The sequence below is a fragment of the Rattus rattus genome, chromosome 16, assembly GCF_011064425.1.
Source record: "Rattus rattus isolate New Zealand chromosome 16, Rrattus_CSIRO_v1, whole genome shotgun sequence".
Classification (NCBI taxonomy): Eukaryota; Metazoa; Chordata; class Mammalia; order Rodentia; family Muridae; genus Rattus; species Rattus rattus.
In genome coordinates, this window is record NC_046169.1 from 39,367,623 (window position 1) to 39,382,140 (window position 14,518).

Sequence of the window (14,518 nt, forward strand, 5' to 3'; positions counted from 1 at the left end):
AAATTCTCTACAGCCTAAGAGCAATTAAATTTAGCAGGCACCCTGCTAGATCCAACAGGTCCACAGTAAGAGCTAAGGTTTCAGGCACCGGCGAGGCATGGCACAATCCTTCTCTGCACTAAGCCTTTGAAGTCTGTGGTTCACCAACTGGACGCTCTGTAGCCACTGGCTACACTGTCTCCAGCCTGTTCCGGTCACCACATTCCACAAGTAGCAAGCAGTTCCTCTGCTCCATCCAATATCTCCTCCTCCAAGAAGCCCTCCTTAACCACACAGCCACAACCCCATCCACACCCTTCCTCATCCTTGAATCAACCTCTTGATTCGCGGCTAAGGTCCTGTCTGCGCTGCCAGAGCACAGAGCAGGTGGAGCACATAGTAGGTATTTAAAAGGACAGAGGAGAGAATGAAAGTGTGGGGCGAATGGGCCAGGAACCCCTTGGCGGTGTAGTTCATTTCAAATCCCTCTGATCCAAGATAGGCGGAGGGCTAGGATGCCCACACGCGTGTACACGTGTGCCTGGTGGTGGTGGTGGGGATGTGCGTGCACATGTATGCGTGCAAACACATACGCCTAACCCCCTCCCCCACCTGCCGACGAGAAGTAGAACCCGAGGTTGGGCCTCCTTTCAAAATCAGCCTGCATGGAGAAATGGCTGTGACAGCACAAAGCCAAGATTGAATCAGCAGTGGGCTGATCGCCTGGTGACGGTTACAAATGATCTGATGTGTGTAGAACAAGGGCCACCCGGCGCCTGCACATGCCAGACACCAGGCTGCCGGGAGTGGGGGGGGGCGGCTCCCCAGAGCCTGGGCCACAGGGTGTGACCCGGTGAGCTCAGGGCAGTCTGAGCACAGCCGGGTCTTCCTAGGGCCCTGGACATAGCCATGCCCACACACCCTCCACTGAGCTTATGATTCCGCGGGCCACTGCTGCGGGGTGCACACTGGACGTTTCTCAGGCATCCTATACCTGGGCGGACCCTCCCCCAAATGGCTCAGGGCGTCGATGGTGGCTGCTTCCTGCACTCTTCAGGCTTGTCTCTTCCAAATCCTGAAAGTGACTTTTATCATGGGGTGGGGCTGGGGCGTTTATAATCCACCCCGCCCCCCTGTATCTTTTCCTCAAAACTCAAGGAAGAGTGAGCTACCTGCCACCCCTTGCAATTCTAGGGTGGCCTTTGGCACAAGCCCCTCCCCTGAAATGGTGTGTGTGTGTGTGTGTGTGTGTGTGTGTGTGTGTGTGTGGCGGGATTTGGGGGGGACTTTCTGATCCAGGTTCTCAGTTGCCCAGTTAAGAATGTCACCTCAGTGAGACACTCCCACCCTCACCCTAAGCACTCTGTGGGGCTCAGCAAGCCAGGCATGCAGACAGCAGGTGCTTAGCAGGTCCCTGCTGAATGTAGGAATGGCTGGGGCCTTACTGCCTCAATCCCCCGTGCTTCTTGGGCTCCCGGATCTTCCTATATGGTTGGGCTAAGCCAGCTTATCTGATTTTTGGGGTCACCCACCCTACCTCATCACCTCAGCCTGACAACCTGTGGCACGTGTGGGCCACAGAGGGCTGAACAAACACACACACACACACACACACACCCGCCATATGTACACACACACACACACACACACACACCAGCTTCCTCCTGGGCTTTACCTGTCCACAGGGGGCTGAACATACACCCCTAGCTTCCTCCTGGGCTTTACCTGTCCATGGGGCCTGGGCTGAACCAACTAGTGTCTCAATCTGAGTCACAGAGGTTCAAGGGCTGGGAAGCTCCTGCAGGAGGGGTGTCCCCTTCCTTTCCTCTAGTTGTAACGGCCAGAGGACCCATCTCTCAGGCTTCCTATACCCAGATGGGCGAGCTACAGAGGCTGTGGGAGGAAAGGGATTTGTTCAAGGTCACCTGGTGGGCCTGATGGTGAATCTACGTCTGCCTCTCAAGTCACTAGCAAGTGCTGAGGGAGACACTGGCTCCTTCTGGGGTGGGCCCTGGGCTACTGTCTCCAGTCACTGCTCTGGTCCCACTTAGTTGGCATGATGATGCGGAGGGGGCCAGCTAGAGGCCAGTGAACTCACCCTCAAGTCAGCAAGGCCATCAATGGTGTCCTACTGACCCAGTTTCTATATCCACAAAGCACGACTCCCAAGGTCTTGCTAGGTCCGGCTCCAGAAAACACCAAACAGCTCTGCCATTCTCCAGCAGGGTTGTCCTAAGCCACCAAGCCCCTTAGTGCCTCAAGTTTCTCCATCCGAAACGTGAGGTTAGAACCGCTCCCACTTCGGTGCAGTGACGACTAGGCCGATGGCACGTGCTACCACAGCACTTGCCTGTCACTCACTCTCGGCTCTCCATGACTATAGAGGTGACAGCGTAGTCAGGGATCTGTCCATGGTGGCATCGAACCCGAGGGGAGGGAGGTCAGGGACCACTAAGCTGCAGGACCCCAAACCCTACCCCAGTGCAGCAGGTAGACAGACACTCTACCTCCTGGAAAGAGGAGGGGAGGGCGCCACAGGGCGCAGTCACCAAACCTTTTCAAAGCACCTGTGAGCGCCAGACGGCAAGACCCACAGAAGACAAGGCAGAAGCCAGCAGCCTGAACCTCGGGCCCTGCGACTTTAGGGAGTAGGGGGATCGCTATGCAGGCCTGACAGCTTCCTGGAAAGGAGGGTACCTGGCTGGATATCTGAATACTCCGGGGCCAAGGGAGCCTTGGTGTAGAGCCCAGATGCGCCCAGTAGGGTCTGGTGAGTCAGGCAGAGCTCAGCAAACCACAGCAGATGGGGAACCATGGAGAAGGTGCCAACGGGGAAACTTTAGCCCTCAGGCTCCCATCACCTCCTTCTAGCCTCATGGGGCAGGGAAACCAAGGCACGGGAAGGGCCCTGTTTGGTAAGGGGCTGGTGGAACACAGCTATTTGGGTTTGTTTTGAGACAGGATCTCGGGGGTTGGGGATTTAGCCCGGTGGCAGGGCGCTTGCCTAGCAAGCGCAAGGCCCTGGGTTTGGGCCCCAGCTCCAAAAAAAAAAAAGAGAGAGACAGGATCTCACGGGATCATGCTAGTCTTGAAACTGCCTCAGTCCTCTGAGAGCTACAGGTCTTCCAGCCTAGAGAAAGGGCCTGAAGTCCCTATAAGGAACACATAGGGCAAAGAGGGGTTGTGTGAGTGATGTTCAAGGAAAGACTGACTGGAGATACCAAGGGTCATCAGAGGCCAAGAAGAGCCCTGACCCATAGACGAGAGAGCGCCGTGTCTGGAGTTGTCCCGTTAGCCAGCTGTGCAGGCTTGGGCAGGAGCACAGAGACGGGTGGGAGCATGGAGAAGGCCAGGACCACGAATCTCTCCGTGCTCCGGTTTCTCCATCTCCATCTGATCATAACAGACAAACCTTACAGACTAGGGAAGAACCGGTTTGGTACGTAATATTACTCACTCATTAAGGAAAAAATTTAAGTCGTATACAGTTTAGTAGTCGGGAGGATGGCTAACGTGCTCTTGGGTTCGATACCTAACACTGTAAAGATAAAAAGAACCCAATAGCTGGTAGCCTGAGGCCATGCCCAGCCAGCGTGGGGAGGAGTCGGTCACTGGGCCAGCTCCTGTCTCAGTCCAGGTAGATGCCAGAAGAGGAGGGTCGGTGGCGGCACATCTCAGCCTTGCCAGGGCACATGCCAGCAGGAGCGTGCGCGCGAGCGCGCTTCTGTGTGTGTTGCTGCTGCGGCGGCTTCTATGCAAACATGTTAATTTGTTTTCATTTTGTGTTTTTTTTCCCCTCGCAGGATAATTGGGTGAGTTTGAAGTCTTGGCGAGGCTCCTGATTATAGCGATCTGGGTGGTGCCCTCACGGGGCTGGGGCCCTGCCTCCTGCCTCTGGCAGAGCGGATGCAGCTGGGGGGGGGTGTTTCCTACGGGCATTTTTGAGGACCTGGGGGTGGGTTCTGAGAACTGGAGGGCCGACCTGGGACCTCTGACACGCTCCCCAACCAGACCACACGGCAGTGCCGAACCAACCGTGTGCGTCCGCCTGCACGCAGCTTTTCTTTGTGATGCTGACTGCATGCAATTAAAAAGAAAGGGAAAGAAAAGGAAATGTGGTTGGCATGGCGGTGCCTGCTCCTCGTTCTAACATGTAGAGGCTGAGGTAGGAGGAGTCCAGGAAGTTCAGGCTACAACCCTGGCTACAGAATGCGTCCTAGGCTCCCCTGGGCTGCAGTGAGGCTCTTCCAAAACAAGTAAGATACAGAAAATTAACGCCACACTCTCCTGTCTCGTGTCGGTATATTCTGCTAGGACGTGAGTGTCTGTGCTCCTACTCTGGGAGACGGCTTTGGAAATGGATGGCTTGAGGCTCAGATCTGGACTCCCCTTAGCCACTTTCCAACTCTCCGAGTCTTCTCTCACCTGGGACCCCCTGCCTGGCCTTGGGATCCAAAGGCCATGGGTGGCTATCACAGCATCAGAGGTTCTCAGAGTCCCAGCTGAGGTTGGGGCACTTTGTCCCGTGGGTATCCTACACTTGAGCCCATCGTTGGGGCCTCACAGCGTTAGCACTGCTGCGGGCATCTGCCCCTAACAGGCAGGTCCAGGATCTGAGGCTAGGGACATCTACTGTGTCACGCTGTACATGGAAACTACAGTGCCAATCTGTAATGTTTGACTACTCTATCCTAAGTTCATAAGGGTTCATAAGGGCCTAGCCTCCTGGTGGCACACAGTAGGCCCACAGCAAGCCAGGAGACTGACTGTGGAGGCTCCAGCAGCCAAAGTCTTTATGAAACAAAAAGGGCAGACCCAAAGGATCAGGAGGAGGTGGGAGATGACAGGCTTCCGGCTGGTCCCCTGGGGTGGGTGGGCGAACCTCCGAAAAGGGCTTGGCCTCTTCGTCACATGGGGTGGCAGCTGGCAGCCTCCCTCCCCCACTGGGAGCCACAACAAAGGAGCCTCTATTTCTCTCTGAGCATTTGTTCCTGGCCAGGCTGGGCCATAGCACCCTCTCTCTTCTCTGCTGGCTGCCCAGCCGGCTGGGCGGACACAAAGGCCAGTGTGTCCCTACTGTGCCAGCCTGGCCCCAGAAGACCCTGTGCATAGGGAGGGCGAGGCTCAGGAGTCCTGGGAGGGGGTGCAGTGCGTGGTGAGGCTTCCATCCAGGTGCAATGGGGAGGGAGGACCGGAGGACAGGAAGGACTCTAGGTTTCAAGTCCCAGCTTCTGCGCCTGGTAGGCCATTACCCGAGGCAGAATGAACCCATTTCCTCCTCTGCACCGAAGGGCTTATGATTGGCAATATGTCCAATCATCTGGGTTGTCAGAGTTTGGGGTACTGTTCCACTAGGGGATGGAAGATAGGCAGGACCCTTCTAGGCTTAAGCAGCCATGACCAACTCTTCAGCTTTCCTCAGGAAATTGACAAGGAAGCAACAACACCCCTCACATCCAGCTCTCAGGTCCTGTCTTCAGGTGGTGCTGTGACAGGGCTGCTGGTTATTAGACACCAACCATTCACAGGGACTCAGAGCCACCTCATCTCCTCTCCACCCCACAGCTGCCCTGGAAGGGCGGTCACGGGACGGCACCACAGTCACAGACTCAAGCCCAGCAACCAGTGTTCAAATCCGAGCCCGGAGACTTCAGGCCTCGTCGCCCCCTGTCGGTAAGGAGACGTTCACCCTCCGAGGTCTACAATTAGTATGAGAAGGTAGACTCATGGTGTCTCCAGGTCTAAGGAGCTTGACATGTTGACCAAGGAGGTCACTCCCCCAAGTCCTAGGACAGGAACTAAAGCCCTCAGGGGGTGTCCTGACGCCCGGCAAGCAGCCATTCCATGAGCCAGACTACTCTGTAGCCCAGGATCCCACTGTAGAATTTGGAAATAGTTTTTCTAATTTAATTTTTCTTTTGGCTTTTCTAGACAGGATTTCTAAGGTAGCCAGCCCTGGATGCCTTGGACGTCCTGGACTCACTTTGTAGACCAGGCTAGCCTTGAACTCACAGAGATCCGCCTGCCTCTGCCTCCACAGCGCTGGGATTAAAGGCGTGCACCACAGCACCTGACCTGGTCTGCAGTTTTTTAATTTCACTTCTTAGACTCTGAGGACCAAGGTCCAGGAGAACCTGCAGAGGGTAGGGGCCAGAGATCCGGGCCTCCCACCTCCTCGTCAGCACCGACCCCTGGAACCTTGACCCTTCTTGTCACAGCATCTCCCTGTTTCTCTCCTCCCCGCCTGAGCTGGGGCAGCGATGTGAACAGCGGAGTACCAAGTAATTAAGACGACGTACCATCCGGGTGCCTGGAACACTGTGGAGTTTCCCTTTTATGTTTATAGCAATTGTATGAAAATGTGCGACACGGAGCGGCACCAGCTGACAAATGAGATGAGACAGACAGGATTCCGGGCCGGCTTTTTTCCGGGCCTGATTGGCATTAATTGTGAGCGTTTACAAAGCACAACTCGGCGTCTGACATTTGCTTCAAGCGAACGTTTCCTTCTAATAGTTTTAATGATTACATCGGGAGCTGGTGATCACCACGGGGCGGGGGGGAGGCTGCCTGGTGCCTGGCTTCCCGGCTACCTGCTGCAGGAGGGCTGTGCCAAGGGCCAGGCTTTGGGGCACAGGACAGAACCACAATGTAGGCCTGGCTGCTGGCACCAATGGTATTGCCGGTTTATAATGCCAACAAGGAAACGCCGGGGAATCCTAACGGGACGCTGGTCTGGCTTTGGCTGAAGGCCCTCAGTTCCTCATGGACTAGGATGGACCCACAATGGCCGGGGCGGGTTTCTTCCTGTGTGACTTTGACTAAGTCCCTTCCGGGCTTGGTCCCCTCTCCTGTCAAGAGGAGTTAAGAATTCATTCAGACCAGGATGCCACACGAAGCTCTGGCCTGTCTCCACGGCATGACCTTGGAGAACCCCTTAATCTCTCTGAGTCTGTTTTCCTCACTTGAACTGAATTCAGAGTGATTTCTAGACCGTAGGAAGGGAGGGGGTTATGGGGAAACTCCAAATTCCCAACAAACCGAGGGAGGCCCTACACTGTTTCCTCCCTGGAGGAAATGCTCCGAGCCTTGACTCACACTGACTCACCGGCTGCTCAGTCATTCATGCGCTCTCTCAGGTACTCAGGCACACACGGCAGAGGCTCACTCCCACGTGCAGGCACTTGTGCATTCACTGGGTTCCTTTGCTCACTCGCTCGCTCACACAATGTCTTGCTCAAGTGCTTACTCGCTCACACACCCAATGCCTTGCCCATGTGCTCACTCATTTGCACACTCAATGCCTAGCTCATGTTCTTGCTCACTCACTTGCACACTCAATGCTTAGCTCATGTTCTTGCTCACTCACTTGCACACTTAATGCCTAGCTCATGTTCTTGCTCGCTCACTTGCACACTCAATGCCTAGCTCATGTTCTTGCGCACTCACTTGCACACTCAATGCCTAGCTTGTGTGCTTGCTTGCTCGCTCACTCACATACTCAATGCCTTGCTCGTGTGTTCACTAATTTGCACACTCGATGCCTTGCTCGTGTGCTCACTCACTTGCACACTCAACACCTTGCTTGTGTGCTCGCTCACTCATATACTCAATGCCTTGCTCGTGTGCTCTCTCTCACTAATTTGCACACTCAATGCCTTGCTCGTGTGCTCGCTGTACTGTTCACACTGGCTCCACTCCCTCGCTGCTCACGCCTTCTCGTGGGAGCTTGCTTATTCGCTTTCTCAGTGAACCCACTACTCATGAATTCTCAAAGGCATCGGGTGCCCTATTAGGAACCTGGGGAAGGCATCAGGGGACAGCATCCATGACGGGGCTCACACACAGCCTCATTTGGAAGGGAGGCGACAGTTCTCAGTGACTCTGTGTGTAGATCCCCATCATCCTTACATCCGATTTACAGAAGAAACTGAGGCGCAGTGGAGAAATGGAATAACCTCACTCTGGGAGGCAAACCCGGACAGATGGTGCACAAGGTGAATCCTCTCAGAAGCGGCTGAGACCTGCTCTGGGGCCCTGAGGGGAAACCTTGTCTGGGGATGATCCCCCCTAACACGCACCCGATTGCCTGTCTGCCTTGACAGGACATCAGCCAGTAGGGACATCAGGACAGGGGGCACCAGGGGACATAGCAGTCAGTGATGCTCTGCCAGCCTCCCTACCCTTCATTTCCCAGAAACCCACCATTCAAACACGACTGCATGCCAAATCTGACCAGAGCCCATGCAGAAGGCCTCCACCAGGTGTTATGTGGACACCCCTGGCACATGCAAAGGCTCAGACGTGTAAGACCACCTGGTGGGGTTGGGAGCGGCTGGCCAAGCCTCTGCCGTCCTGTCTACTGTCAGGGTGGACCCCACTGGGATACACCGGCCTGGCCAAGTTCACGCCCCAAAAGTCATGCCCCATGATGAACCCCAGTTCCACACTGGCTTCAGTCAAAAACCTCTGACAGTGTTTCCGGTTTAGTTTGGGATTGCAGTGGGGAGAGAGAGAAGGAAAGGAAAGAAAAAAAAAAAAAAGATGGGGATTTTTTTTTTTTCCCTTTTGCATATGGTAGCACAGATGGGCCCATGATCCGTAAAAACTGTCTGCAATTAAACTCCTACTCTGCATGGCTGGATTTGCCAGTTGTCTGAACCATGAGTGGAAGGCTCTACGCTGACAGACAGGAACAGTAGGGTGGGGTGAGGCGAGATTCCACAGGGTAGACAAGCAGCCAGGAACCTGGGACCAAGGCCTGATGGATGGACGGACAGACAAAGAGACAGTGGCAAGATCAGTTCCTCCTCTACATGCCACCGCCCCCCCCCGGACTTTACCAGGATAGCCAGGGTGAGACCTTGGCTAGTGCCGGGTGCCAGGATTACAGGGCAGTAAGGGTGGAGAGATGGGGCTAATTGTAGTCAGACCCTGCCAGAAACTGGACCCCGGCCGCAGGGTAGGTGCTGCGTGCTATGATGGGGCGGGGGTTCCCTAACCACAGTGCAATCTGCAGGTGCAGGGCCAAGGAGCCAGAGCCTCCAGCCCAGTTGGCGGACGGGATGGAAAATGGTGACAGAGGCCAGACAGACTCTCTCTCGTCCCCAGAGGAATAAGCCCAGCCTCCACCTAGGGGCAGCAGGTAGGGAAACCAAGGGAGGTGCCAAGACTCTCTCAAGGACCTGAGCCAGCTCTGCCAAACAAACAGCCTTGTATGTTTCACCCTCCTCCCACAGGCTTCCAGAGAAGGAGGGGCCTGTGCCCTCCTGCTACCCTTGGGGGCTCCTGGTGCTGGCCCGGGGCTCTGGCTGCTACCCCGGGGAACGCTTGCTTGTTTGGGTTAAGGAATGCCTCATTTGGCTTTGGGACATCCCGGGATCACTAATAACTGTCCCATGATGAAGGGAATAAGGTCCTGACGGACCTTTCCCTGCCTGCTCCGCGCTGGGAGAGGAAAGTCATAAAACCAGCTATCTCGGCTATTGAGGCTCCGACTAGATGTCACTGCTAATTGGGTATCACACCCTTGTCTTGTTCTCTCAGAAGCTAAATCAAGAAAGCGCCACTGCTGCGGACTAATTATATCTCCGGCCTGCAGCCTGCAGCCTGTCTCTCCCTTTATTGAGTTAAAAAATGGTCACGAACCTTCATCTTTCATCCCCCCACTCCCCCACCCCGCCCCCAAGTGCCAGGCCTGCTGTCCTCTGGGTGAGGCTGTTCAGGTGCAGACCTCGGCACAGCAGAAGCCGGTGAGAGGCCTCTGGGACAGACAGCAGGGTTGTGGAGGGCCCCTGTCCTGGGTACCTGCGTAAGTCTCCTCTCCAGCCACTCCCCTGCTAGGCCTGGGTATTCCATCTGGACCCCCAGGATACTCAGGAACACCTCTGCTCTCTAAGCACGCAGGCATCCATCCAACAGTTCTTGGATGCCTACCTGCTATGTGCCAGGTACTCCTGTCTAAGGCTTCCAGCAGCCCAGAAGCAGGCAGTACCGAGCGCAGCATCCTGATTGGCAGAGGTGCTAGATACTTAGATGGGACCTCTTTGCTCCTCCACTCGGAACTGCCACAACCAAATGTCAAGGCCAGTCCCTTCCCAGTCACATCCGGCCACATCCTGAGGGTCCTTCCATGTGAACAGTCCTGCCCTCCTGCCATGATGTTCCTGCTGTACCCTGCTCTTCCCCACATGCCTAGCAGAAACTCTGAAGGCTTCAGAGCAAGTGACACCTTGCTCAGGAGGCTGTCATTCCTGCCCGACACCCCTAGGCCTTTGAGTCCCGGGTCTGAAGTGTGTAAGCTATGCTACTTGACTTGAGCTTCAGTGTTTCCATCTTTGAAATGGCCTGAGCTCTTCATAGAAACAGAGGCATGTGGGTGCCCAAGGGGTGCCCAGGAAGAGCTCAGCAGACACTAGCTGTAAATAAATTCCAGGCTACAGGCGCTTTGGAATTTGCTTGGCTGGTAGTAACCGACCCTCGCGCTTAAACAGTTTTAGGACAACCCCTACATTCAAGAAGGTCCCCCAGATTCTCCAGCTGTGGTCCCCTGGCCCTCTGAACCACATAGAGGGACCCCTGAGTGCATGAAGGCTGGGCACCCGACCTGTTTCAGCCCATACGCCTTGATGACTGATTGGCGATAGCTGCCCGGAGTGCTGGAAAGAGTCCAAGGTCAGGCAAAGAACTCGGCAGGGGAAGAGGGTATCGATTGATTGGCAATGTCTGCCAAGGGCGCCCTGGCAGAAGGGAGCCGGGCCTTACCATCCTTGACATTTTGCGAGCTTACAGAGGATGCGGTTACATCTGAGTTGAGACGGGGGTGGGGGTGGGGGAACTTGCTCAAGGTTGCACAAAGCACGGAGAGATGGTTACTCTACAATATCCCCCTTAGCCCCTGCTCCAGCCCCACCCTCCTCGGAGGAAGACCTCCATGGATGCTCACCTGTGAGGTGACCCTGGCCCTAGATATCCCTCTCGACTTGCTGAACCTTACTTCACTTACACAAGGATAAAAACTGCCCTTGGCGGGACAACAGCGGAGTTAAGAGGAATACTTGAAAGACCAAAGCGGGAAGCTCGGGCTAGCCCACAGATGTGTACAGTGGTTCTCATGACAGACAGAGGAGTTTAAAAAGGGAACAGCCAGAAAGCCAGCAAGGACCTCCCCCTCCGTGAAGCCCTCCCTGGTCTAAGTTTCCACCTGTGAGTCCCCGTATGCTTCTTTGAGAGCCTAGGCCCCGGGGGCATCTGCCCCCCTGGCTTGCTGGCACAGTAGCTGGTACCAGGAACCCCTCTATTGTGGCAGTTAGCCTGACCTGGAGTCTGAGCCTCTCCCTCAGACACCACCTTTGTATCTCAGGTGCCAGGGGCAGAGAAGCCCTCTGGCTGAGCAGTGTTCCTGTCAGTCACCTGCCCACTCTCATTTTAGCCCCGGGCTTCACACTCTTCATCACAGGCAGGCCACAGACCCACCTGACAGATTAGGAGCCTGCGGTCACACAGATGGCGAGGGTGGGCGGCCTTTGCCTCAATCAGTGCCAAGCTCAGCCAGGGGGCCAGCACTAGCCAGGAGTGAGTCCTGAAGCAGACAGCTGAGGGCTGGCCTCCCTCCTCCCGGAAGGCCCCTCTCCCCACATACCCTCAGTTATTAAGTTCTGTGTCTGAATCCCAGTCCCTGGGAGTCAGTCCAGAGCCAGCTCCTCAGGCCTCTCACCTCCTGACCTCCCAGGCCTTTGTCCCCTGGGCCTCTACACAATACCAGGAGCTTGGGGAGTGGGGACAAACAGCTGCTAGAGCTGGGGCAATGGCTTGCTATAGAACTGAGGTAACTGGCTGGGACCTTAGCCCAGCTCACTCATCCTCACAGCTCCAGAGCAAGCCCTTCTACCCAGAAGCCCATGGGAAAACTGCCATTACCAATAAACCAATCAGGAAACTGATGCCCATGAGGGTAACCAATCTGTCAGGAAACACACCTACCCAATGAGGATAGGAACCAGGGTTCTACCCCAAACAGACCTAAGGACCCGCCTGAGGTACCCCTGATGACCTCCCCAGATCCCAGACCATGAATGAAGCCTCTCTTCCTTTGAATGACAAGGAGCCATTAGCTTGGACCTTGAGGTTATCCTTTAATGTTCCTACTAGCTTCTCTCTCCTTTACTCACCCCCCCTACCCCAATCCCCGGCCATGCCAAGGGTTTTCCCTCGACCTGTGACACCCTCATACATGCTGAGCTGGGCAGATTCTTGGTCCCTTCCATCTGGAGGTCCTTCCTGTGAAGCTGAAGTCTTTCACTCTTGGGGTTCCCTCCAGTCTCCCCCCCCCACCATCCAGGGTTCCCATTGCTTGCAGATTTGCTCTGAAGACAGTGCCATTAAGGCCGAGGCAAGGGACTACCCAAGGGCACTAGAGATAGGGCAAAAGAATCTTAGCTTGTGTTCCTGACTATGGGAATCCACTGCCCTTCCCCTGCCACACCCTGGCTCTGTGACTATGGGGCATGTACAGATCCTGTGTCCTCCCCCCCACCCCCACCCCCGATGAAACAGGTTAGAGGGACTGAGATCTATTGGTCATCTGGTTCCTTCTGAGGCCTCTATTTCCCCATCTCTGAAATGGCACTAAGTCCACCCGGGTGAATAGGGGCGCCCCACCAGCCACGGTCTAGGCTTGCCTTTTGTCTGAGGCTGGCAGTAGGCGCTCAGCTGTTTCTCAACTAAGCAATCAGTGGTCCAGGTGGAAGGAATGCGCACACCACCCCCCCCAACAACCTCCATCCCTTCTCAGAATCCCCCTCCCCACCCCCAGCCCGGGCAGACTAAAATAGTCATTAGGCAGATTTCAAAAGATGTCAGTAGCTTATAATTATAGTCGACATCCTTCTGAGATAAAAGTGATTACCTTGGATGCAAATCGCTTAGCAACCAATCAGGGCGGCGGGCGGCGCCCGCGGAGGTGACCGGCCGGCAGCGCAGCCCTCCTCCCTCGGCCGCACCGCACAGGCGGCGAGAAAGCGCACAATAGCTCTTGACACGCAAATGGGTTAACACAATAAAGGCGGCTCCGGCCGGTGCTGGGGGAGAGCGGCAATTCCCGGCCCGCGGGAGGTAATAAAGCGGCCCTTTTGTGCGCGCCTCCTCGTTCTCACCCCCGCCCAGCCCCAAGGAATCGCTCGCTGCCTGATTGAATTACGGTTCATGAATACGAGCGGCTTGCCTGCTTCCTCTGACTGGGGAGGGTTGGCAAAGCAAGAGTGGGCAGGAGGGAGGTTGGGGAGGACGCCCTGGCCAGGCCCCAGAGCCCCTGGTACTCAGATGGGAGCCACGTGTGCTCACCATGTAGGCTCACCACGTGGGAGCCCCCTTGCAGAGGCGCTGGAGGGGTAGGGACCCCAGCCTAGGAACCGGGCTTGAGCTCTGAGGCACCGGGAGAGCCGGGGATTATGCTCATTGCAGGTATAAACTACATTTATGGAACACTTACTGAAGGATTGGCCTGTGCTAAGCCTTCACAGGCTCCTCACCACGCCCCTGGGCAGCGGGCAGCTTATAGCTCCTTCTGACAGATGAGGAAACCAAGCCTCAGGCTCAAAGTCATGCACAACCATTCCAGTCTGGTTCTCTGCAATAAGCCCTCCTCCCCCCCCGTGGGGGAGGGGGAGCTTCAAGTTTCCCACCAAAGGCATCAAGTAACCGGACAAGGGTATTGGGTAAGGCCAAGGATGGGGAGCATTGAGGGGCGGGGCTTAGGAAGATGCTGCAGGACTGGCCCTCTTTCACGCACCTGTCACCAGAGAGCCCAGAACACAGGCCACCACCTCAGTGCCACCCTACCCCATTCAACCCTCACAGAGCTTGGAATCACTCATCCGGTGCACCGCTCGTCTATGCACCCCTTTGGGGACTCCTGTGCCATCTTCCTCCGGCACGCCCCCTACCTGCTGTTGGGTCAGGAGCTCCACTCATTAGAGTGCTGTTGCCATCTATAAACCTGCCTTCCATCAGTAGAGCCCACCAGGGGCTCTGGGTGACCCAGGGCCGTCACACATGACACCCAGGTCAGGTTGGCTCTTTCATCTCTGGCAGGTGGGTTTCATGCTCCACATCCCTCCTCCGGGGGCTACAGAAAGAAGCCCAGCAGGTTGCAGGGAACGGGCGGGGTTCCCAAGGCCTGGCGGAAGTTGCCACTGTGCTCAGCTGGTCTTGTCTCACCCGTGAACCGGTCCTAGGGCCGGGGTGCCTCCCCTGTGCCCTTCTGCATCCACCGAGGCCAACCCACTGCAGCTGCCCGGCCACGCACTTCAAAAAGACCATCGCTTCCTTGGCTCGAGCCTCGGGTTTCTCATCCACAAAATGGGTCACACAGCACAATCCACTCCAAGAAGCGGCTGAGATGCTGCAAAGTGCCTGGCACTCCGGAAGACGCCGGGTAAACTGGCAACTCCCTCTGCCTGTTGTCTGGCGCTCGCTGCCAAGCCCAGGGAGCGGAGGGAAAGGAACAGAAGGAGTTGCCCAACTCTGACAGCCTTTCCCT

The 14,518-nt window shown here is 55.9% G+C and overlaps 1 protein-coding gene across 2 annotated transcripts in view; it reads right to left on the reverse strand.

Moving 5' to 3' along the window:
* Fam222a (family with sequence similarity 222 member A) overlaps positions 1–14,518 on the reverse strand; it is a 44,959-nt gene that overhangs the window by 28,239 nt on the left and 2,202 nt on the right. Inside the window, exon 1 of one of the 2 annotated variants that reach the window (XM_032886764.1) lies at positions 12,887–12,952. The exons of the other annotated variant lie outside the window; for it this stretch is intronic. The gene's annotated coding sequence lies outside the window, so the exon portion shown is untranslated. Of the gene's footprint in view, positions 1–12,886; positions 12,953–14,518 lie in introns of those variants that run through there. 2 annotated transcript variants of the gene reach the window in all.